Below are 25,694 nucleotides of genomic sequence, written 5' to 3' on the forward strand. Positions count from 1 at the left end.
CCCTGTGGTAGTGATGGATCGTAGTATGCGATGCAGACCTCTCTACGTTGGTGCGCAGGAGCGCCTTTACCGTTCACAGCCCCAAGGGGTGCAAGGCTGTCTTTTCACACAAGTCAGCAACGTGTCTCCATGCGACCTGCCAGTTGTCACCACCAGGTAAGGGCGATCGCTGCGCCTCAATGTCTACCGCCATGGCCCAGCGACTCAACAGCACCTCCGCATCCCACTCCGGGTCCCAGACGCAGGCCCAGTGAGGCTTCAAGGCCCCCGGGACTGTCCGTGCTTTCAAGGTTTTGGATGCCATGGTGTTGCAAGGAGTGCCCAATGACAAGTGATGCATCACAGGTTTGGTACAACAATGCACCTCTTTTCATAGATGCAGCCCTGAATTTCCTCTTCCAACGGGACTCTGGCTGGTCATCCTGGCTGTTGGGGGGCTTGTGGGGTGTTGAACTGTGCTGCACTTGTCCCTGGTTGCTCCATTCTGCATGCCTTTGGTTTTATTTCCTATTTTTCATTGGAGGTGGACTTATAGGCTATCACGTTGGGCTGACTAATGTGAGTTTTTTAGCCACTAATGGTCCTTTCTTCAGTTTTCGCCCGCCAATGTTAGAATTTGAATCGCCTTCATGCTGGTGTTACCAGCAGTTTTCACCACAGCTACCTGAAACTATTGCCATGTAGCGACGTATTGTAAATACATCACTAACAGGGCGATAGTTTTTGGCCGCGTTAAGAAAACTGCCGCTAACTAGGGTTAGCGTTAGTTAGCGGCAGTTCTTGTACATATACCCCATAGTTTCATGGCTCAGACCAGTTGTCACTGTCTTTACCTTACACATTCTTTCGAATTGTAAACACTTTCAACCAACAAATCAAACGAGTGATGACTACATACTTGGTTAGGAATATTGCCTGAGACCAAATAATTTCTTTCCTGTCCGGAATGATCTCTCCCCATGTGTATCTCTTCGCCTGTGTGAACTCCCATGTTAGAAGGGTCCACATGGCATACTTTTGCACCCTACTGATTTAGGCAGTAGGATTTTCACATTTTAGAAAGTCCTACAGCCTACGAATTTTGGCGTCTGATCCTATAACTTTTCAGGGGTCTGAAATTCAGGGGCCCCCTGCAAATAACGACTGTGTCTGAAACTGTATCTGCAATGCTTAGTTTGGATTAAAAAAACACAGAAGTGACAGGGACCAAGTTATTTCGTCAGAGGTCACCACAGCTTGCACACCCTGTTATTGTTCCCAAACTCAGAGTATATTGACATTCGAAACAACGATCGGCTGATGTGATGGTCTAAAAAACAGACAGACAGCACCACCATGTGGTGACTGTTAGAAATAAGTGCTAGTGTTTACAAATAAGTGACTGGTGTCGAGCACGGGCAAACAAAGGCACAAGCTAAGTACTGTGGGGCAGATTTACAATAACTGGCGCATCCCTGCATATTAGCAGGGATGCAGCAGTTATTTTGTGTGACGTAAAAAAACCCTTGCGCCACCATGGATGCACCGCATTTACAATGCGGCACACCGTGGCGCAAGGATAGACAGATGCGTGACGCATCTTTTAGCGTAAGGGTGACGCAGTGCTGGAGTCGTGTTGCAAGCACGATGCAGCTCCGGCACTGCTCAGGGGTGGCCTATACTTACCGTGCTGCGTCACTCCTTAAAGGTTTTGATGCAGGGTGGGCATTCCCATGTAGGAAAGCTTCGTAAAAGTGACGCAGTGAAATCTACAAGATTTCACTGCGACACTTCTAGGACGCCACTGCGTCAAAACCTTACTCCTGCTTGAAGCAGCAGTAAGGAGGGACGCAGTGTCATGAAAATAGGACTCAAAATGCTTTGCTGGAGTTGCGTCGTGCTTGTTACACGACTCCAGCAATGCGTGACTTTTGGGCCAACGGATGTATCAGAATTTCTGATGTCAATCCTTGCGCCATGGTGCACCGTTTTGTAAATATGGCACATCCAGGGTGGTGCAAGGGTATCGCAGGCTGGCACAGGGAAACTGACGCATCTCTACAGATGCGTCAGTTTCTTGTAAATCTGCCCCAGTATCTCTACATTGTCTGATCCCTCGACAGTGTATTTAACAAACCGTAGCCAGTATTTGACTGACCTATCAGGGTGTCCTTAAACTTCATGCAATATACAGTCCTGAAGATGGTCTCACTGATGTACAACAACAGAGACCGAAATGTCGACACGTAACGCAACTTTCTCTTTAGTCATTGTTAAGTTTCTGTTCAGAGTTTAGTGCTTGTGTGAGACAAACTCTTATTATACATTTGGAAAGTGGGCTTTAACATGGCATACTAACTTAGGAAGCGCCGGGACACTCTGCTCAGTAGCTGCGCGCTCTACAAATCCGTTTTAACATAACATAACAAGGTGTTGAAGTGTTCACTGTCAATGTATGATGAGAATGATTTATTGAATCCCTGTACTTATGATTTTGGATTTCAATATAAATTTGATACACATCCATGCACATGCTTCCTGAAATTAATTTTAATAAAGAATCAAGTATATCATTTTCAATTAAGTTGTGATGTCAGGCTTGGACATCCCAAATGATTAATACATGTAAGTGTTGTATTGGTGTTTGAACAAATCCCTCGTTGGCATCATTACTAATCAAACTAGTGGGTAGCACAAATTTAAATGATATATTTAAAAATGCATTCTCAATTGACAGTTCATCCTTAATCCTCCAAAATGTTTGCAGATTATCAACTAAGCTATTTTTGTGGAGTCAGTTGCATTTTTTACGAACTGCATCACCCCCTTTAGGCCAGTATCTGATTACAACGCTCTAATCCACACATGTTCTTCTATGCATTACTCGGAACCTTCGTAAACATCAGTGCTGGTTACTATATAGTCATCAAGGCCATGTTCCATGTTCTCCTTTAAACTATAGTTAATGGGTAACCTTGACAAGCAATCAGCACAAACATTGTTTATATCTGGCATGTGTTGCACCCCAAACTGATTTTTATTTATACATGATATGTGGTCCATCAACTGTCCAGAGCATTTTATTTTTTATTTTCCATGTAGTATTTGTAATAATGGCTTATGATCTGTCTGTGAAATAAAACTATTATCTCCAAATAAACTGCTCACATTTTTCGACAGCCCGGGTATAAGCTAGATTTTCTTTTTCAATTCAAGAGTAACTGCACTCACTTGTATTCTTTTCGGCTTTTGGCTTAAAATTGCTTCAGTACCATTGCTGCTGGCATCAACAGTCATGATGTGTTCTAGAGGAGGGTTGAGGCATTTTAAAGCTTTGGCAGAAACAATACATTTGTAATGTTCTTAGAACATTCCTGTCTTTCTGGTCCCAGATGAAAGGGCTATTATTTTTAATGAGCTGTCTCAAACTTTGGTTTTATCTGCAACAAAGTGAATGCATCTTGAATAATATTCACATAGCCTGAGAAATGAGATTAGTTGCTTCTCTTCTCTTGGTGCAGGAGCTTTAGTGATCGTCTCTACTAGTACTCCTGGATCAGTAATGACATGACCCAGGTAATATATTTTTTTTCCTTTGCCTTTTTCAAAGGTCTAGTCGGAGGGACCCGAATATGCCCTTATACCCAACCAGAACCTCTGTAATATAAACATACACTCTTTTTCCTGGGTTCACTATATACAGTGCCTGTTATAGTGTATATAATAATGCCTAACCAAGTGTGGTTACTAGTACCAAATTAAATGATACAGTTTATGATGTAAAGTCACAAAAAAAAGGACCTGATGAAGCATGATTTTTGCAAAATGATCTTGCTTGACCAAATCTGCGCATAAATGTGTTATTAACAAAACAATGACTAATGGTGTGACTTTTATCATTTATATACATGGAAATATTCGAAAGTACAACGTGAAAATGTGCAAATACGACATGTTTAGTAAATAGAAGTTGCCATGTTTTTACATGCTGAAAGCATGAACATTTTTATGAAGACGCTCTTACATGTGATGGGAGAGAGACTTGAATAAAATATGCATTTAAAGACTTACATGTAGAAATATGACAAAGAAATAATAGAAACGCTTTTAGAAAATGTTTCATTAAATGTTTATCCTATAAATAGAGAATTTAAATCTTATTAATAGTTTGATTATTGGAAAAGTTAGATTATACTTATGGATTTAATTAGTATAATGAATTCTTAATTTCTGTTTCTTTATGTGTTTCCTTCTTTTCTTAAAAATAATAATGCATGTGTTTTATTCTTCAGAAGAAGTAATGGTTTTCCTTGTTTCTCTATGAAGGCCTCAAACTCTGCTGGGTCAGTTTTCCTTTCCTTAACGTAGGCCACAAAATAATGTACTTTGTCCTTCATTAGTTCTAGAAATGTTGATTTATTTGTTTAGCTGTGTTTAGCATATCAACTAGAATTTTCTTTCTACGGCTAGAGTATTTCTCTGTACGAAAATTATGTTGCAAGCTGATGTGGAAGCGAGCGCGAAGACATGGAGTTATCATATTTCTTTTCCTGCTTCCGAAGAGCGATAATGACATTCATTTTTACAAAGAACTTTAACAGAGAAACCCAGATGAACTGACTGAGAAGATGATCACCTCATAAACCTGACCAATGGAATGGCATGGAACAGTGAACTTGCAACTTTAGGGGGATAGAACTTTTTAGCATTTGGGGTATAATTATTGCCGTGAGAAAATCACTTGGCAGTAGCTTTTTCTATGAGAAGAGAGCTTTTGCTGCTGTTCTCTCTATGCTACTCTGGCTGGCTATTATCCTTGCAAATCCTGACCGAGACTATCCTAATTATCTTGCGCTTCATCGGCTGGTTATGTTCAAGCTATACATCTTCGGCCGAAGGGTTAGCTATTTCTGACTTTTGCATGCTGTGCATTAGTATTCCTTGATCTAGGTTTGTATGAAATTCTGATTTTGCATACTGATATTGCATTGATTTATTTCCTTTGTCTCTCATCTCTCTCCTCTTATGCTTGTTATTGAATTTTCAATGTATTTGTCATGAACTGTGTTACTTAAATATTACCGGTATTAACAGAATAATGAGAATTGATATTTCCTATGTACTTGTGTATTGACCATTCATATTTCGAAATATTAGATAAAAGTAACTTGATAAGAACTCAGAGTTTGTAATTATTAATGAATATCTAAACATATGTATATTGTGAGTACTGTTGCTGGACAGGCTTTTCCTTCATTATAGGTCCTCATGAGGGAAATAGCATCCGTCTCTTATTATCGAGTCCCTATTAGCTCTACCAAAGATCTATCGGAGGACCTGATATATGTAAGTGATTATTGAGTTTATATGGGCCCAGAACCTTAAGGTTATAGAAAAGTATCAAATTATAATGAATTAGGGATAAAGTGAATAATTATAAAATGTACACCGCTTCTGCTGGATCAGACCCAATTGTTGCTGTATATTACCAAATCACATGTATTTACTTGTTATCATAAGCAACATACAGGCAACATTCAGACAGTGCGGACAGCACAGTGCTCGGTGAATTTGTGAAAAAATACTAAATAATCACAATTAGAACATTGGAATGTTGAACGCTCTATTGAAATTATATTGAGTGCTTGGGGTTTTTAATGGCTGTTAGGAGCCTGGAATGCCAAAATGTCAAAGTTTGTTTACAGCTGTTGCTGTGAACAAAAGGCCTCACGGAGCCCGGGGAGAGGGGGGCGGGGGGAGAATTTCAATCCCCTCTGGCTCCGTGAGGCTTTTGTTTTACAAATTACAACATTCTGCTCTCTAGGGGCAGGATGTTCTAATAGCATTAGACCCCTCCGTAATGGGCTCTACCGGCCATTAAAGTCCCGCTCCCTTGTTTAAGACTCTCGCCTTCGGCTCGGGCCGGTAACGCTGGAGTGGGTCTTTAATGGCCAGTAGTAGAGCCCACTATGGGCTCTAAGGCTATAGTGTAATATATCTAACCATCTGAACTGAACATGAATTCTGTTCAACAACCAGTCAATTATTTGCCCTTATCTTGAGTGTATTATAACACCGTGCACTTTCACTCTGTAAACGTCAACGCTTTGACACGTTAAAGCTAAAGTCAATGTGTAGCTTAGCTTAAAAAAAGGCATAAGGAAATGGCTGCAACTTCATTTTGTAGGCATCTGCATATGTTTAACATGTATCTGCAGGCCTACATAAGCACATAGGATTTTTTTTTAACTACAGATCTGAGATGAATCAGTAAATAAAAAAAGTAGTGAAAAAGCACGTTTTTAAAGCCTAGAGTGGAAGATCTTTTTAAAAACAAATATTTAAATGAATGAGTGTTTGGGTAGGGAGAGATGAAGCAACGCAGTGAGTGGAAGGAGAAGCATCACGGCAGGGAAGATACAACATGAGGCAGGGAATACGGAGGCAGAGGGGGAACACACAGGTGAAAGAGAGCACAGGGGACTGAGGTACATGGGCGAGAGAGATCAAGAGGAGTGAGGGTGGGGGGAAGCCTATAGGCAAGAGAGAGAGCAGGCAAAGCCATGAAATTGAAATCGAGCAAATAAGAGTGACATGAAAGTCAACCACTTGCAAGTAATGGGTAGGCTGTAAGCCCCTGTATATTCTTTGTAAGAGTTCAATATGTCTTTCACAATCAGGCAGCTTATGCTGTCTGGTAGGATTGACCCCTGGGAGCAGGGGCAAAAAACATGGTGATATCACTGTGGAGAAAACACCTGCGGCTAGAGTGCATTGATGTATTATGGCCTGGTACTACCTATAACCCCTCCTCCCTTGTCAAGACCCACATAATATCAAGAACAAGAGCTTCTTTGGAAAAGGGGGTCGTAGATAACCCCCCGGCCGTATTTCTTAACAAACACTTAAACAATTAATAATAACAATATTTACAAAATGACGCAGAAAACATACAATTGACATTGATTACAATTGATATGTATAGATGTCAGATGGCTATCCTTAACGTAACTCTAATACAAGTTATTCCTATCCGAATCTAAACATAGCATCATCAATAATCATAATGGCAATTATTTTCTGTGTATCCATATTTGAGCCTACAGCAAGATCAATAACTGGTGTCAGATCTTATCAATTAAGCCCTCCCGCTGGAGTGCGCATGCGCAGAGGGCCCGTTCACTGTGAGGGTACTTCCCCCCCACGTTTACCCCCGTACGCTCTGTATACTATCTCCATAAGGGGCCCTTGCAGTTCTGCGCCCTTTACTGGCGCCATTGTGCACGTGCGGGGTGGCCAACCAGCCTAGGAAAAGCGTAACTCTCCCCTCCCCTGCACCCATCCAGCCAAAAAGGCTGTAACTGCCCCTGGAGTTCTAGGAGGGATGACTTGTCCCTCCCCCTTGGGTGACCCCATTCAAAAATGGCGCCACCCTTTAAGGACCTTACATTTACTGCTCACCAATCATGACCTTGCCGCCACAGGCCAGCATAGTTGCCCGACTATGTGGCCCCCCCTACTTTCCTAACTAGGAGGTCATGCCCTGCTTCTCAAGCCCACTAACCATGCCAGCAAATTCTCTGAGAGGATTGCATTACCTACCTTTGGTAAGTGGACACCGTCTTTTAAGAAGCACGGATCCCCCCTGATGCAATCGTGGGCGATCGTCTGTAACTGAGGAGACCTAAATAACCTCTCTATCTTGTTGTTGTTCCTTCTTACTGAGTGGTCCAGTGCCCTCACAGACTCTCCCCCCCCCCTCCATTGACATCTAGGTACAATTTGTGACCATGCTATGGTGCATCACTGGCATTTTTTTGCTAACCAACCCACCTCTGTGATTATGGATTGAACTAGCCCTCTTCTACCCAGATTCACCAGATCATTCCCTCCTGCAAGAGAGAGAGCAGGGAAAGCCATGAAATTAAAATCGAGCAAATAAGAGTGACAGGAAAGCCAACCACTTGCAAGTAATGGGTAGGCTGTAAGCCCCTACATATTCTTTGTAAGACGTCAATATGTCTTTCACAATCAGGCAGCTTATGCTGTCTGGTAGGATTGACCCCTGGGAGCAGGGGCAAAAAACATGGTGATATCACTGTGGAGAAAACACCCACGGCTAGAGTGCATTGATGTATTTCTTACAGTTAAATATCTGCTTTTGATGGTGTTCCCTTTACTGGGTAGAAGGATTTTAATCTTTCACGTCCTTCTCGTGAAAGACCTATGTTGTGCCTTTAAGACTTGATATGGAATTTCATGTATTTAGTGTTCCATTGTTTTCTCCTGCAGTGTGGGGTTCTGTTTGAGTCAGTTAAGCTGGCTCAGGGATTGTCTTGCCCAGGCAGGCTGTATTCAATTCATCTTGTTCTACCTTCAAGCTTGCCAGACCGCTTTATTACTTCAATTTGGAAATGAGGATAGCCTGTCAAGAATAATTCCATGCAAGGAAGGGATTCCAAGAATGATTCCGAGCGCAGTGGACACTTACAGTCTGATCTACACAACACAGTGGCTCCACAACTTAGCGACAAGGAAGAGATTCAGAGCGCGGGGACCTGTCGCTTACAGTCTGATGACCGCAACGCGAACATAGAGACTTTCACAACACCCCCACATCCTTGACTAATGTAGTGCACAGTTAAAATACCTGAATGGTATTGAAGTCTTAAAAGCCTCAGGGCACTGATGCGGAACCCAACACTAGAGCCTAAGTTTACTCAGAGTGATGGGCAAGCGCTGACTAGGTCAGAGAATTCCCAGGGCAGGGGAAAGTCTGGCAGGTCTGTTCATCACATGGCAGGCTGTAGGGCTGGCTCCTCATTGCCAAATTTAAGTGATAAAGTGGAGAATCGTGGGGCATATCAACAATAGACGGCGGTAAGTATCGCAAAGCGCGCTTTGCGCTTTTTTTTATTTATCGCCATCTATCGCTGGAATTTATCACCTGGTTAGCGCGTTATTAACAATGCGTTTCTCCAGGGCGATAAAATTCCAGTGATAGGGGGGAAAATGGCAAACACATCGCTGAAAAACCAGTGTTGATCTCCTGAATACGTCGATCACCTTGCTGATACGACCCTGTGGTCGTATCACCATAATCCACCCCCATTGTAAAACATACATAACTCATGTTTTTTGCAGATGTCTGGAAGTAGCGTTAAGGGCGAGTCAGTGCTGAAAAGAATATCGCTACACCGGACGGGGCTGTGTTGTAAATATCGCGAAGCCCCGTTGGTGATATTTCACAAGGCACGCCCACCTTGCATTTCATTAGGGATGCGAGGTGAGGCGGCAAGAAACCGGGCGCTAATGCAAGGAAACACGCGATTGCGTGTCCTTGTAGATAGAGCGATAACATTATTGCCGCTTTTCGCCCGAAAACAGATGCTAAAGTGGCGATAATATTATCGTCAGCCCTTGCTAATATGCCCTGTGGCGAGATGTGATAGTACATTGGGGTCAGTGTCTAAAGTTTCAATTAAACACAAAAAAATATAGGGAACAGATAATCTTACAGCGCTTGTCACAGGTGTGGGAGTAGTTTTCATGGTGGGGGATCCAAGTCATGTTATGCCATCGGTAAGGAATGCAAGAAGTATAGCCGGAAATGGCATTTTGCACATTTGTGAACAAACAATTGCTAAATAAAAGGTTGCAGTTACAGAGGATTTACAAAATGTTAAGTTGAATGATCGAGCTCGGAGTTTGGGTCAAGATCAAGGTGGAGAAAGGAGAAAAAATAGGCTTAAGGCTTTGTTCACTGCTTTGGGACCGGAAATAGAATTCATGGTGGATACTGGGACAATGTACACATTTGAGAGAGAGTAGCCTGGCCAATAACATTTGTCTGGGTGAATATCAAGGAGAAGATATTGATATTGTGGGCTATCTCAATGCCCCCTTTAACATTTATAGCTCGAGAGATTGAGTGGAAGGTTTATGTTGTGGAGAATGGACCACCAATTTTACATATTATCGTTAATCCATGGGATCCGAACCAAGTGATGGTGGTGGAAGAATTGAGTGTATGTGCATAAGATAAATTGCCAAACCAGGATCAGTACCAGCCAAACACACGTTGAGGAAAATCCCTATTGTAGTCAGGGATAAAGTCAAGAAGATATGAAGTGATATGGTAAAGGAGGGAGTTATATAACCTGTAGACTGGGTGTCACCAGTGTTGATAATCCAGAAGGCTGATGGCCTCTTCTGCATAGACTTGAGGAATGTTAATCAGAGCATTGTCACTGACATGTTCCCCCTACGCAAAATCAATAAATAGATTTTGTTGTTGAGTGGTGGTAAATTCTTTCCAAAATTAGATTTGAAGACTGCATGCCATCAGATTCAGTTACGTAAGGATTTCAGGCACTCATGCAACAGCATTCATCACCATGGAAAGTCCTTTTCAGTTTACACATATGCTGTTTAGGTTAGCATCTGCAACAAGTGTTTTTCAACACATGATGTCTCAGGTGCTTAAGGGTGTGTCCAACATCATCTATTTCCTAGATGATATTCTCATCTCTGGGGCAACAGTGGAACAACACAATCAGATTCTAAAACAGGCTTTGGACAGATTGCTTGTGGTAGGTTCTACCCTGCACAAAGATAAATGCATTTACCTAATCAAGGAAATAGAATATTTGGGACAGATAATTTAAGGTGAAGGGTTGAAACTCAAAAGAGACATTCTTGATGTCATCAAGCTGTCTCCTCCATCACAAGAACAAGAACAATTAAGGTCCTTCATGGGGTTGATTGAATATTTTCTAAATTTGTAGAGAACGTTGACGTAAAAAGACAGAGAAGTGAAGAGTCTTGTTAACGAACGGGGGATGTTTATATGTGGTGAAGAACAACACAAGTGTTTTGAACCTATCATAAGAAGAAATATGTTCTGTGGGAGTATTTTTGCCACTCTACACAAGTTTGCAATTTAGAAAGGACAGTAACAGGAGCCAATTGAAAAGATGGACGGAACATGGGCGGAGCTTTAAGTCCATACCTGAATACAGCATGTCTCAAAGAGACAGTGCAATCGCTGCCTAGGCAGAGATGTCCCTTTTGTTCCTTCAATCCCCTTTCCAGCCACATGCTGTCATTCTGTGCCCTCTGGATGCAGTGCATCTGCTTTGGTCCAGGGAGTTGCAAGGGGTTGCAAAGGTAGACGTGAGCATTAAATGTAGCTCCTATCTCTTTGCTCCCTTTCAGGGCTAGAAAATGGGGCACCTTTATTGCATTCCCATTTCCAAAAGCAGCTCTTAACTAAGGTGAAAAATGTTGACCTTTGATCCGGCAAAATATATTTCCTTGAAACAAGAGGGACATTTTTTCCTTCAAATTCATAACTTATTGCGGGGTCGAGACTGAATGCATTAATGTCAGTCGTGAGAGCACTGACCTGGAGTCAGGTGCTGTTCATCCGTATCCCACTGAATCCACACCATTTGATCAGTCTTGACACATAACAAACACAGATTATTTTCCGGGGCATGTGTTGCTGAAGGAAAATTAGGCAATGCTGGTAACAAGTATTGCTCCTGTCGCCGTCCAATCGTCCTCAGAGTCGCACGATGCTGTAAGGGGTCCACCTCCCGATAACCCCTTGGTCTGATATATATATGGGAGAGACACAGAAGGGTGATCTGGCGAGGGAAGGAAAAGAAGGGGACAGCAGGGAGGGAGATCTGAAAGAGAAAGAACAATATGCAGTGGTTAGATCAACCCCTAGCTTTCTTATCACAACGTTCACCTAGGAAACAGGAGACCTGGAGGACCTGATAGCAAGGCAACTGGAACCCTACAGAAAAAACACTAATCAGCAGGTGTTGAAACACTCTTCCTATCACCCACTCGTCTTAGTTCCTTCGGCTGCCTGACCTACCATGAGTTCTGGATTCTTCTCTGAACAGGGGGGAAGGACGTATGCCAGCAGTCACCTTTCCACCCCTGTAGCAAGTACAAATGAACACATGAAATGCAGCAGGGCACAGGATAACGATATCTCTCCCGGGCTCCCTACAAGGTTTCAGAACGAACCCTGTTTTCACTGTCTCAATACTTCTTTAGGCAGTGATAACTATATACAGAGATGAGACCATAAGATCCCTGAAGCGTCCATACTCCAACGTATGGGATTGTCAACAACACAGCCGCGAGATACTCTCGCTCGTAAATCCGATACAGCCCTCCGCCCTTTTAATGTCAAGAGGCGGGCACGAGCTGATGAGTGTAAAGTCAGAACAAAACCGTCCCTATGGACTTGCGACCCCGCACACCTCAGCGCGGCATCCAACGGGGCCACGGAAATCAGATACGAAATAACAAGGCTTCACCCCGCCTTGCTAAAACTGGAATATCGAAGAACAAAGTGCGTAAGAAGTCAGTGAGGAACTACAAGGTTGGTGCAGAGCACCCCTACCAGAACGCCGCACTCCTTCCGCACTCCGACCAGGAACTCAAAATAACCGGCACCCGACTGATGCCGGATGTTCCTTTTCTTCGTCGATGCGCCAGGCGCGCTGACGTCACGAGCGTCAGTGCGCATTGCTCCATGGGAATTGTAGTTCCCATTATGTCCACCTACCGCGGTTTGTTGACGCTCTGACTGACAGTGCTCTTCTGCGCCCCCTGTGGGCCACAACAGTACATCCCTCCCCTGAAGAGCACTGACATAAACAAGCTTTATTAGGATATTTCTTGTGGAACTGAGCTACAAGTTTGGGGGCGTGGACGCTGGTAGCTGGTTCCCAAGAGTTCTCCTCTTCCCCGTATCCCTTCCAGGCCAGCAAATACCACAACCTAGTGCGATAAATCCTGGAATCCAGTACCCCTCTCACCTCATATTCTGCTTCGCTATTAACTATGACTGGAGCAGGGGTCTTACTCGGTCCCACCAGAGCGGGCTTCACTAGGGACACGTGAAAAGCTGGATGTATTCGCAAGGTGGAAGGCAAAGAAAGCTTCACCACTACCGGATTTACTAATTTCACCACCCGATAGGGACCTATGTACTTGGGGTTGAATACGCTATAGCGCTTGAAACGAATGTTTCTTGTGGATAACCACACGTAATCCCCCACTTTATAGACAGGTCCAGGCCTTCTACGCTTGTCCACGGAAGCCTTGTATCTGCGCTTAGCTTCTCGCAAATTGGTTTTTGCCACCTGTAATGTTGTTTGAATGCGTTCTATTCTGCTCTGCGCCTCCGGAACCTTTTTCGCTTGTGCAGGATTAAGGAAGGGCGAAAACCAAGGATGGAATCCATAAGTGCAATAATAAGGAGTAAGTTTGGTGGAAGCATGCAACGCGCTATTATACGCCACCTCCGCCAACCATAGTAAGTCTACCCACTCGTTCTTAGAAGCGCTGGAGTAACACCTTAGGTATTGCTTTAGGGTTTGGTTGACCCGTTCAGTCTGTCCATCAGTTTGTGGGTGAAAACTAGTGGATATGTTGGACTCGATTCCTAAAGCAGAACACCAGGCATTCCAGAAGTTTGCTGTGAACTGCCCCCCCGCGGTCTGAGACTATTCTCCTAGGTAGCCCGTGCAGACGTACCACATTTGCTAAGAGCAGGTGAGCCAACTGTCCTGACGTGGGAAGCCTCTTACAGGCTACGAAGTGAGCCATCTTTGTCAAATAGTCCACTATTACCATGATAACAGTACATCCCTTGTCGCAAGGCATTCCCACGATGAAGTCCACCGAAATGTTTTCCCAAGGGAGGTTAGGAGTGGGAAGAGGTTGTAACAATCCAGCTTGTTTGGAATGTGAAGCCTTCATTTGACTGCATACTCTGCATTCCTTTACCCATGTGCACACGTCTTCCCGAACCGAAGGCCACCAGAATTGCCTCAGGATCCTGTCTAGGGTTTTCTCCCTGCCGTTGTGACCTGCGCTAGGTAGAATATGACACCATTTAAATGCTTGAAAACGCAAGGCTCTGATGGGAAGGAGAATCTGCTTTCCCCGTATCGGTATGTCTTGTACCAGTTTCCAGTCAGGATTGTTTCTCAACCAGTCCTTCCATCTCGTTGTGTTAACGTTCCGGGATACGCTCCTCAAAAACGGATCCGTGCACATCGCCCCTATCACATGTTCTGAGCTGATGATGGCTCCTTTAGGAGAGGTAGGGAGGGTGTTGTGGGATGCTTGCCTGGATAAAGCGTCTGCTTTTTTGTTTTCCTTTCCTGGTCTATAAGTAACCAGAAAGTTGTATCCCGCAAAAAAGAGAGTCCACCTCAATTGACGGGGTGTAAGGTGTCTTGCAGCAGTCATGAACTGTAAGTTCCTGTGGTCTGTGTAGACCGTCACCACGTGTCTAGCACCCATTAAATGATGCCTCCATTCACTGAAGGCGTCTTTGATGGCGAGCAGCTCTTTTTCAGCAATGTTGTAGTTGCACTCAGCGGGGTTCAATTTTCGTGACATGTATGCCACCGGATGTAGTTGCCCTGTATTGATGTGTCGTTGGGACAAAACAGCTCCCAACGCTGTGTCGGAAGCGTCGGCCTCCACGATGAACGGATATTCAGGGTGTGCATGAGCCAACACCGGGGCCGTAGAAAACGCCTCTTTCAGCTTTTCGAATCCTTTTTGGGCACCTGCAGTCCACAGAAACACCGACTTCTTGCGCAACAGCTGGGTGAGAGGGGTTGCCAAATCTGAGAAGTGGTTGATAAAACGACGATAGAAATTGGCAAACCCCAAGAAACACTGTACATCTCTAAGGTTATGCGGGGTAGGCCGGGGAACAACCTTTACAACGCAACTTTTACAACGCACTACCTTTACAACGCATTTTTTACAACGCATAATCCATTACAACGCATGACATTACAACGCATACCATTACAACGCATTTTTAAAAACTACCTTTACAACGCATTCCATTACAACGCATACTACCATTACAACGCATACCATTAGAACGCATAATATTACACTACACTATCCAACACTTACCCTACTGATGCACCCCCTGGAGTTAGAATAGTAATTTTTACCCCTATACTATCCAACACTTACCCTACTGATGCACCCCCTGGAGTTAGAATAGTAATTTTTACCCCTATACTATCCAACACTTACCCTACTGATGCACCCCCTGGAGTTAGAATAGTAATTTTTACCCCTATACTATCCAACACTTACCCTACTGATGCACCCCCTGGAGTTAGAATAGTAATTTTTACCCCTATACTATCCAACACTTACCCTACTGATGCACCCTCTGGAGTTAGAATAGTAATTTTTACCCCTATACTATCCAACACTTACCCTACTGATGCACCCCCTGGAGTTAGAATAGTAATTTTTACCCCTATACTATCCAACACTTACCCTACTGATGCACCCCCTGGAGTTAGAATAGTAATTTTTACCCCATACTATCCAACACTTACCCTACTGATGCACCCCCTGGAGTTAGAATAGTAATTTTTACCCCTATACTATCCAACACTTACCCTACTGATGCACCCCCTGGAGTTAGAATAGTAATTTTTACCCCTATACTATCCAACACTTACCCTACTGATGCACCCCCTGGAGTTAGAATAGTAATTTTTACCCCTATACTATCCAACACTTACCCTACTGTTGCACCCCCTGGAGTTAGAATAGTAATTTTTACCCCTACACTTTCCAACACTTACCCTACTGTTGCACCCCCTGGAGTTTGAATAGTAATTTTTACCCCTATACTATTCAACACTTACCCTACTGATGCACCCCCTGGAGTTAGAATAGTAATTTTTACCCCTGTACTATCCAACACTTACCCTACTGTTGCACCCCCTGGAGTTAGAATACTAATTTTTACCCCTATACTATCTAATACTTACCTTAAATGTAATTTAATATAATGCGTTGTAATGGTATGCGTTGTAAAGGTAGTATGCGTTGTAATGGCAATGCGTTGTAAAGGTATTTTTTAAAAATGCGTTGTAGTGTCATGCGTTGTAATGTCATGCGTTGTAATGGATTATGCGTTGTAAAAAATGCGTTGTAAGTGCATGCGTTGTAAAAGTGTGCGTTGTAACGTCATACATCCGGGTAGGCCACTTCTTTACTGCCAGTACCTTCCTCTCTAACATTTCCTGGCCCCAGGGCGTGAGATTTACACCTAGGAATTCCACAGATGTTACACCAAACTCACACTTACTGATTTTGCAAAATAAGTGGTGTCTTCGCAGGGTTTGGAGGATGGTCTTTACGTGTTGCGTATGCTCCCTGGTGTTGTGTGAGTATATCAAGATGTCATCTATGTATACGATGAATAAGTGGTCGAGATATTCGTGAAGAACATCGTTTAAGAAAAACTGAAAGGCCGCCGGGGCATAACCAAATACTCATGGAGCCCAAATCGTGTTTTAAACGCGGTCTTCCATTCGTCCCCTCTCCTCATTCGGACCAAATGGTATGCCCCTTTCAGGTCTAAACGCGTGTAAATCACTGCTTCTTTTACCTGCTCCAGCAGAACATTAATTAACGGCAGGGGATACCGGTTCTTCACGGTAATGGCGTTTAATGCCCTGAAGTCCACACATGCGCGAAGTTCTCCATTGGACTTAGGGATAAAAAAGAGAGGCGACGCAGCTGGAGATTTCGACACTCGTATAAACCCCAGGCCCAAATATTTATCCAAATACTCCCTGAGGTATTTATGTTCTGGCTCGGTTAGGCCATACACCCGTCCCGCCGGAATGACCGCTCCGGGTATCAGGTCTATTTGACAATCGTACGACCTGTGTGGCGGCAAGACTTCTGCATTGTCCTTATTAAAGACATCTTCGTATTCTTTATAAACCTCTGGTAATGATACCGCTTGTTCCACCGCGGTAGCCACCTGGTAACAAATTGCCAACGACGTGGCAGGGTTCTTTGGGGGCATGTTGCAGTTAGCTAAGCAATAGTCGGATGTGAACATCAGGGATTTCTCGTGCCAATTTATGAGAGGATTGTGGAGGCGTAACCAAGGTAACCCCAGAATTACTCCGTAATGGGGTGCCGGAATAACATTAAAGGAAATCAACTCCTGGTGCTCTTTCCCCTGTCTTACCGATAAGGGTCCAGTATGGAATCTCACTGGTCCAGAATCCAACATTTTGCCATCAACCGTAAACACCATCTCAGGCCTAATTTTCTCTTGTAATGTTATTCCTAGCCGTACCACCTGATCCTGATCCATAAAACACCCTGTGGCCCCAGAATCCAATAACGCCCGGACTGGCAGCCACACTCCTTGCACCAGAATGTGTACTTCCACATAGAAATGATTTCTTTCCTGGGTATGTAAGTCTTCCAACGAAGGGATGTACATCGAGCTCAAAGGATTCCCTTCCTCCTCCTTTAAGCTGAATCGTTTCCCACCACTGACTTGTTTGTTCTGGTTACCGCAGCTTTCTGCTCCAGTCGTGGATCTTTTGGCCTCAGACTGCATTCGCGTATGAAATGTCCCTTCCGTCCGCAATACAAGCACAGGCCTCTCTTCCGCCGGTACTCTCATTCTTCGGAGGTGAGCGGGAAACGGACAGCTCCAATTTCCATGGGCTCGGGTTTTGGGGGAACATGGTGGTTTGCAGACCTGGTAGATTCCACACTAGGCACCGGTCTCTCCCTCCGTCTGTGATCCCCTTTTCTCTCGCTCATACGATGATCCAACCTTAGCACCAGACTGATGAGAGCGTCACAGGTGACGGGTTGCCGGTCGATCTGGGCCAACACATCCTTCATCTCTTCGCTTAACCCTTGATGAAAAATGGCCGCTTGCTTCTCTTCTGGCCACTCGGTTTCAGAGATCAGTCTCCTGAAGTCGTTAAGATAGGAGATAACATCCCTATTACCTTGTCGCAACTCCAGCAAATCTCTGTCGGCCGAGAGTGTAGCTGCTCTGCGGTTGAACGTTTTCTCGAATTCCACCAGAAAGGCATTCCAATCATAGAGGAGTTGATCATCCCTTCTCACCAACAGGACTGCCCATTGGGCGGCTTCCCCAGATAAATACGAGAGAAGAAAGGCTACCTTCGAATGGTTGGTACTAAACGCCCTAGCCCTGCAGGTAAAATGCAACATTACCTGTGTGAGAAAAACTTGCAATTTCCCACCTTCTCCGCTGAACCTTTCAGGGGTGGCTAACGGAACTGGCGTGGGAATCTCCACAACTACGGGGGCCGCTGGGGTAGCGCGTTGTAAGCCTGCATCAAAGGGATTGCGTTCCATGCGATCTACCTGCGCCTGTAGTGTTGCTGTTTCTGTTCTAGAAGCAGCTACCTCAGCCTGCAACAAGGCCAAAACAGCTATGACATCCTCTAAAGTGGCCATCCCACCGTGCGACTGGGAGGACAGATATCCGTGGGCCGGTTATTTTGTCGCCGTCCAATTGTCCTCAGAGTCGCACGATGCTGTAAGGGGTCCACCTCCCGATAACCCCTTGGTCTGAGATATATATGGAACAGACACAGAAGGGTGATCAGGCGAGGGAAGGAAAGGAAGGGGACAGCAGGGAGGGAGATCTGAAAGAGAAAGAACAATATGCAGTGGTTAGATCAACCCCTAGCTTTCTTATCACAACGTTCCCCTAGCTCCCCCTTTATACCTGTAAAAGAAATAAGGCACTCTGGAAACAGGAGACCTGGAGGACCTGATAGCAAGGCAACTGGAACCCTACAGAAAAGACACTAATCAGCAGGTGTTGAAACACTCTTCCTATCGCCCACTCGTCTTAGTTCCTTCGGCTGCCTGACCTACCATGAGTTCTGGATTCTTCTCTGAACAGGGGGGAAGGAGTATGCCAGCAGTCACCTTTCCACCCCTGTAGCAAGTACAAATGAACACATGAAATGCAGCAGGGCACAGGATAACGATAGCTCTCCCGGGCTCCCTACAAGGTTTCAGAACGAACCCTGTTTTCACTGTCTCAATACTTCTTTAGGCAGTGATAACTATATACAGAGATGAGACCATAAGATCCCTGAAGCGTCCATACTCCAACGTATGGGATTGTCAACAACACAGCCGCGAGATACTCTCGCTCGTAAATCAGATACAGCCCTCCGCCCTTTTAATGTCAAGAGGCGGGCACGAGCTGATGAGTGTAAAGTCAGAACAAAACCGTCCCTATGGACTTGCGACCCCGCGCGGCATCCAACGGGGCCACGGAAATCAGATACGAAATAACAAGGCTTCACCCTGCCTTGCTAAAACTGGAATATCGAAGAACAAAGTGCGTAAGAAGTCAATGAGGAACTACAAGGTTGGTGCAGAGCACCCCTACCAGAACGCCGCACTTCTTCCGCACTCCGACCAGGAACTCAAAATAACCGGCACCCGACTGATGCCGGATGTTCCTTTTCTTCATCGATGCGCCAGGCGCGCTGACGTCACGAGCGTCAGTGCGCATTGCTCCATGGGAATTGTAGTTCCCATTATGTCCGCCTACCGCGGTTTGTTGACGCTCTGACTGACAGTGCTCTTCTGCGCCCCCTGTGGGCCACAACAGCTCCTGCCCCTGGAAACACAGGGATCAGATGCTACTGAAAACTCACTTAACGGACAGTACCTCCTCTTTAGGCCTTGACATTCTAGGGCTGGTGAAGTCCAACAGGTAAGGCTTATTGTTCAAGGGTTATACAGGACATAATTATTTATAAATGTACCAAATGTATCACTCACAATAAATATATTGTACAAGATTTATTTTTCTTTTATAAGAATTTTATTGTCATTAAGGTAGTATGTGCATTAACTTTAAGACGTTTTATGGTACTTAATTACTCTAGAATAATCTCAGAATATGCTCTACAACACTACTGGGCCCAGCATTGCGGAATATGCTGTGGAAATCTGAGTTACACGTACAATTGTATGTAACTTTAATCGTCTAGTGCAGCGTCTGCTCGTGAAACACTGTTTTGAAGCCTGTCTCTTACTGTTTATGGAGTTATTTGAGTGCTTGGGATCTTTTTATGGCCTCTAGCTCAGTAGTAAGCTAGGTATGGTGTTGGCGCTAGACTGTTGAACTCAGCATCATTAGGGCCTCACGATGTTGGAGCAAACTTGGTAGACGATGCTCAAGCTACTTGAAAGCGGGTCCCTGCAGGTTGCAGGTGCAGAGTTCAGGCTGACGATGTCAAGATGGTCCCATAACTAATCGCTTGCGCTCCTCTTGTGGCCTTGTAGTCTTCCTGCTGGGAAGGTGGATGGCCAAAAACATGTCACTAAGGTGGGGGGTGGGGCTCACAGCATTGAAGGGCTTCCAACGCAAGTAGCCAATACGAGTCGCTATACTGGATTGATACCTTTGGTAGATTGCTGGGGAGAACCTTCTGCTCTTGGGGGCAGGGGATCATGATGGTGATGGACCGCCAAAGCAAGGTGCCATGATTAAGTCAGACAAATTGGCTTCAAGCATGGTAAATCGCTAGACGGTGTATCGGGCTCCTGGTGCAGGGGGCCATGGCAGTGAAGGGCAAGTGTTTTTCTTCATTACACAGTGTATTTCAATAAGTAGCTATTTCTAATCAAAATATCTAAATCTTAAAAATCTCCTTTGCAGATTAAAATTAGCCAAAAGTCTTTCAGCTTCTGTTGTTTGTCAACATTTGGCAAGCAAGACTGAAATGATGTGACTTTGCACTCTTTAGACGCACCCTACAACTTTCTTGGTCAAGCTGTTTTCAATCAGATCACCATAAATGCAAAGCATCATGGGGAATCTATAAGGTCCCACCACGCTGTTGCATGCCAGCCTCTAAAATGGCGGTATGCTACCCAAGAACACAATTACTCGAGGAGGAGGGAATGATGGCGGTTGTGTCTCTTAACAGAGGCCCATTCCAAACTATCCTATTTAGGATCAAATGTTTACAAAGGTCTTTTTGAGCGTCACAACCTACCTCGCTAATGGATTTCTCAATAGCTTTTCTTTAAGCATTCTTTGGGAGGGATCCTACAATGCAATCTCATGCGTTCAGATTTCTTAGATTACTTTTGATTTTAATTAATGTTCAGTAAATATTTTGATTTTACTTGATTGGCTCTGATCCAGCATGATTTAAAAAAGAAATCACATTACCCAACATGTTACTTTACAGAAAAGACGAAAAACTGAAAATACACGTTGTGCACTTTAGACACACTCATACATGAAACAGAGACAAGAGTAGTAGAGGACCATAAAAGCGTGCTTTAAGATGTGGAATGAAGAAAACACATTTATAAGATAACATAAATACATATAAACAAGTTGTGCTAATGAAATTTAAATGCATATGTTGCTTATTAACATATATTGATGAAAAGTTTAATGAATTGTGAAGTGGCCTAGTGATATTTGTGCTTTTTACTGAGAATTCGCCAGTTAGAAAAGTTGGTACAAAATTGTGTAGCAATGAAGTACAGGCTTGAGATTTTACAAATTGATAGTAGAGACTTTAGAGTTCTTGAAATATTAGAAATTATTTTAGTAAAATGAAATTTGAGAAACGTGCATTTATATGAATGTAATTTGTGGTAGTAGGATATTTCTAATGTTAGCCATCTCTATATAATAATATTTTATGAAAGTTTTTTACATCTATGTACATTCTTCACTTGAAGTGATTAAATGTAATCATATTTGAATTAAAGGCAAAACTCATTTCATTTAAACGTACGATGCTAACTTAAAGGCCTTCATGAAATGCTTTTGTCTAATGCTGACCTTTCTCCTGATTAAATACAATGGATCATTCTTTGCAAGCAAAATGACGCTTGTTTTGTCCTGGACATGACTACACCCTAGCATTTTTCCATGTTTCTTCGACGTTCACAGTGAAATATTCCTATGGGACTAGGATTTCAGCTATGGCTATAAGTCGCAAATTTGTATTTCTTTTCTACCAATGTTAGGCCTGTGTGACCAGCATGGGAAACCAGCTTGATGTTTCAATCATCTCAGGTGACCTGATGTGACCATGGACATGTGATAGTCTTTCGATGGTGGTGTGATGCTACGCCACTGGACATTGCTAAAATTCTATAAAAGAAGAAACTCCAAAGGGGGGACAATGACTGCCATTCTGATTTTTTCCTACTGAGGATCCGGATGCTATGCCGATCAACCTTTTACTTTGGACTGTTTTTCAATGCTACAATTGGTAGCTGATGGACTGAGACCTTCTTTGCTGTACTTTCGATTTTTCAAATTTTCCATTATATCTTTAGTTATAAGTTAATAGACTCACCCGTAATGGACTTAAAGTCTGAACTCTCCCCTTTTTCCCTTACGTCCTGATCTGTCAGAACTTGAACCATCCTTCTGCCTAAAAGGGTAGTGGGACATTGTAACTCTGCATTTTAAAATTATTTGACAACATTTTGTCCAAAAGCTTGGTGCTTTAATGCAAGCTGTGATATTCTTGACTGAAGTCCTAATGAAAGTGCTTATTCTAATGAATTTTGATTCTTTAATACAATAACCAAAATGACTCAAATATCTGTCTGAGTCTATTATTGAGTCCTGTTGATTCTTCCATTTTGACTGTGACTAATGTTTTAAATGCATTGTAGGAAGAATCAGCGAGATTTGACAGGACATCAGGTATTACATCTCTTTTTTTGTGCCACAATTGCTGAGCTTTTGGTTTGCATAATTCTCACTTGACTTAAATTCTTCAGGAAGTTGGCTGTTCTAGTTGCTATTCTTATTTTTTATAGTATGTTTTTAAGAGTGGTGTGCCTAAACTTGATTTCTAAATTGTGAGTTGGCTGTCAATTAATGGTTCTCATTTGACAGCTAACGTGGAGTTTGGTCATCCTAATTTCCACCCTTCCTATCAGCGGAGAAAGATTCATCAGAAGATCATTTCCTCTGTGGTAACAGAAACACTTCAGACTGCCTAATCGAAGAGGGCCCAGTTTGGTTAGAGTAGTAAGGAAAGTAAGCATATAGATAAACATTTTACGCACTGCTTCGTGCTGCAACAGCTCATTTTAGGCAAAATTATTACGCAAAATATCAATAGAGAATTTCAACTAATCAATCTACAGGCTTTAATAAGTATCATGCGTGGCGCCCAAAAAATATAACATCTTATATTGTCAATTCCTATAATTCATAGCTTCAGCAATGAATTTGTGAAATAGTTATATATACATACTAAAACATATGTACCAGGATATTTACATATAAAGTTCCATATTATGGATGATAGTAATTGTAGCTGTCACTGTGCAGTTGTGTCCTTGTCTACAAACACAAGCACAGTGTCTACTTTTCATCAGTTATGTTGGGTACCACATTCAACATCTTGGTTTGTGTACCTTCTGGAAGCACACATTACATGATTTTGAAGGTTTTCTTCAGACTGGGGCTCATGCATGTGTGGCTTTTATTTAAAGAATTCGGCTTATCTCACTTCCCAAATGCCAGAGGTGCTCACTAGCTCAAGCAGGTAGTGGGGATGAGTTTCAAAGGTGAGAAAGGCAATACCTGTAACAGATCTATCACTAGAGCAGATTCTCGCCTGAAAGAAACCCGGTTTTACCCCACTGGGGGTATTAGTTACTCCAGAGGTGAAGAAAATCTTGGTCATTACAAGTAGGACTTTGAGGGTTTCCTTAGAATTGAGGAACTGCTCGAGAATCGTTAATTTGTAAATCCTTCTTTCCCTCAGAATTTCAAGATGAGATTTCTGCAGCTAAAATCTTCCTGTGAAAATAAAACGATCGGTGGGAACCAGGGCATGTCTTAACAGCATTACAGGACCCCAGGCATGGCAGTACACTGGCCCTGCCTACACAACCACTCACAGGAATAAAAATGTTTAACGGAAACTTTGTGTTAAATTCTGGTCTGCATGGGGCCCCTATGCTCGTGGGGCCCCCGGACAACTGCCCAGCGTGCCCATTCGTTAAGAAGGCACTGGTGGGAACACCGCAGTTGTGATCACTCCGGTGGTTACCAGCCCCACCAGAATGAATGAATGAATGAATGAAATTGGATTTGTATAGCGCTTAGCTACCCTGAGTCCTCCTAGCGCTTGCGGAGCGGAGAAAAAAAGAAGGCATGTGGTACTAGTGTGAAGTACTGAACAGATGAGTTTTGAGAAGTTTCCGGAATGCCAGCAGGTTGGGTTCCCCGCGGAGGGTGAGCGGGAGGGAGTTCCAGAGGTTGGAGGCATTCAGGGAGAAGGAACTTCCCCCCCATCTGGATCTCCGTACCTTCGAGGAGGTGGCGAGGAACGCAGAGCTGGGACGGAGACTTCTGGAAGGTTGATAGGGGGTAACCAGGGACTGAAGAATGCCTGGGGCTGCCTTCCACATAGCTCTGTGGGCCAGGCACAAGGCCTTAAAATGGATCCTGGCCCGGATGGGAAGCCAGTGAAGGCTGCGCAGGGCAGGTTTTGCTGTTTGTCTACGGGGGATCTGGAGCAATAGGCGAGCTGCGCAGTTCTGGATTACTTGCAGCTTCTGGATTGTGGACTGAGGGGCACCAAGATACAGTGCGTTCCCGTAGTCCAGACGGGACAGTACCAGAGCTTGTACCATAATCCTCCTCGCCTGGAATGGAAGCAGGGGAAGGATCTTTCTTGGCATTCTCATAAGGCCAAAACAGGAGGCGGAGAGCTTAGTGGCTTGGTCGTTAAAGCATAGAGAATTGTCAAACCACACGCCTAGACTCTTAATCTGCTGTTTTGGGTGGGCATGGGGCCAAGAACGGTCGGCCAGGTGAGTGTCGTGGAGGGAGATGGAAATTTGCCCAGAAACATCAGTTTGGTCTTATCCCCGTTTAGCTTAAGATGGGATAGGTCCATCCAATCGGCAACCGCCTCTAGGTAGGTGCCTAGGGAGTCAGATGATCCCTCTGGGTGGTTGAGTGCCACCACCAGTTTGGTATCATCTGCGTAGGTAATGATCTTTATGCCGAAAGGAAGGACTATTTCCGCCAGTGGGGCCCTGTAAGTGTTAAAAAGTGTGGGGCTCAGGGAAGAACCCTGGGGAACCCCACAGCTGAGTGGCCGCTGAATCGATGAGGCAGGTCCTTCTAAGACTTGGAAGGACCGATCCTTTAGGAAGGATTGGAACCATGTCAGTGCCATGTTTGTCACTCACATGTTTTCTAGGTGCTCGAGCAGGATGTTATGGTTCACAGTGTCGAAGGCGGCACTGAGGTCTAAAAGAATGATAGCTGCTGAGCTGCCCTGGTCCAGGAGTCTCCTTGCCTCCTCTGTTACCGCCAGAAGGGCCGTCTCGGTCCCTAACTGGGGGCGGAATCCTGTTTGGGTGACGTGCAGCAAGTTGTTGGATTCCAAATGCTGAACCAGAATGAAATTTATATGTCTCTCCAGCAGCTTGCTCAGCCACGTAAGGAGAGAAATCGGACGGTAGTTGGCCATAATAAGGTGGTCAAGATTGGGTTTTTTCAGGAGGGCTCTCACCTGGGCCCGTTTCCAGGCCAAAGGCACCGTGCCGGAGGTGATTGACGAGTTTAGGGCATCTAAGATGACTGGGCAAATAGAGTTGGTGACTAGAGAGAGGTACTGAGGGGGGCGGGGTCAAAGGGGGAGCCAGATGTAACACTGGAAATGAGGGTGTCCAGGGCGTCAGTGTCTATCAGAGGGAATTTCCCTAGGAAGGACTGTGATTCAAGGTGTAAAGCGCTGGTGCTAGGTAGAGTGTGCTTCGGCTGGTGGGGAGGGAAAGACTGGCATATCAGCTGGATT

This window comes from Triturus cristatus, chromosome 4_2 (genome assembly GCF_964204655.1).
Source record: "Triturus cristatus chromosome 4_2, aTriCri1.1, whole genome shotgun sequence".
NCBI lineage: Eukaryota > Metazoa > Chordata > Amphibia > Caudata > Salamandridae > Triturus > Triturus cristatus.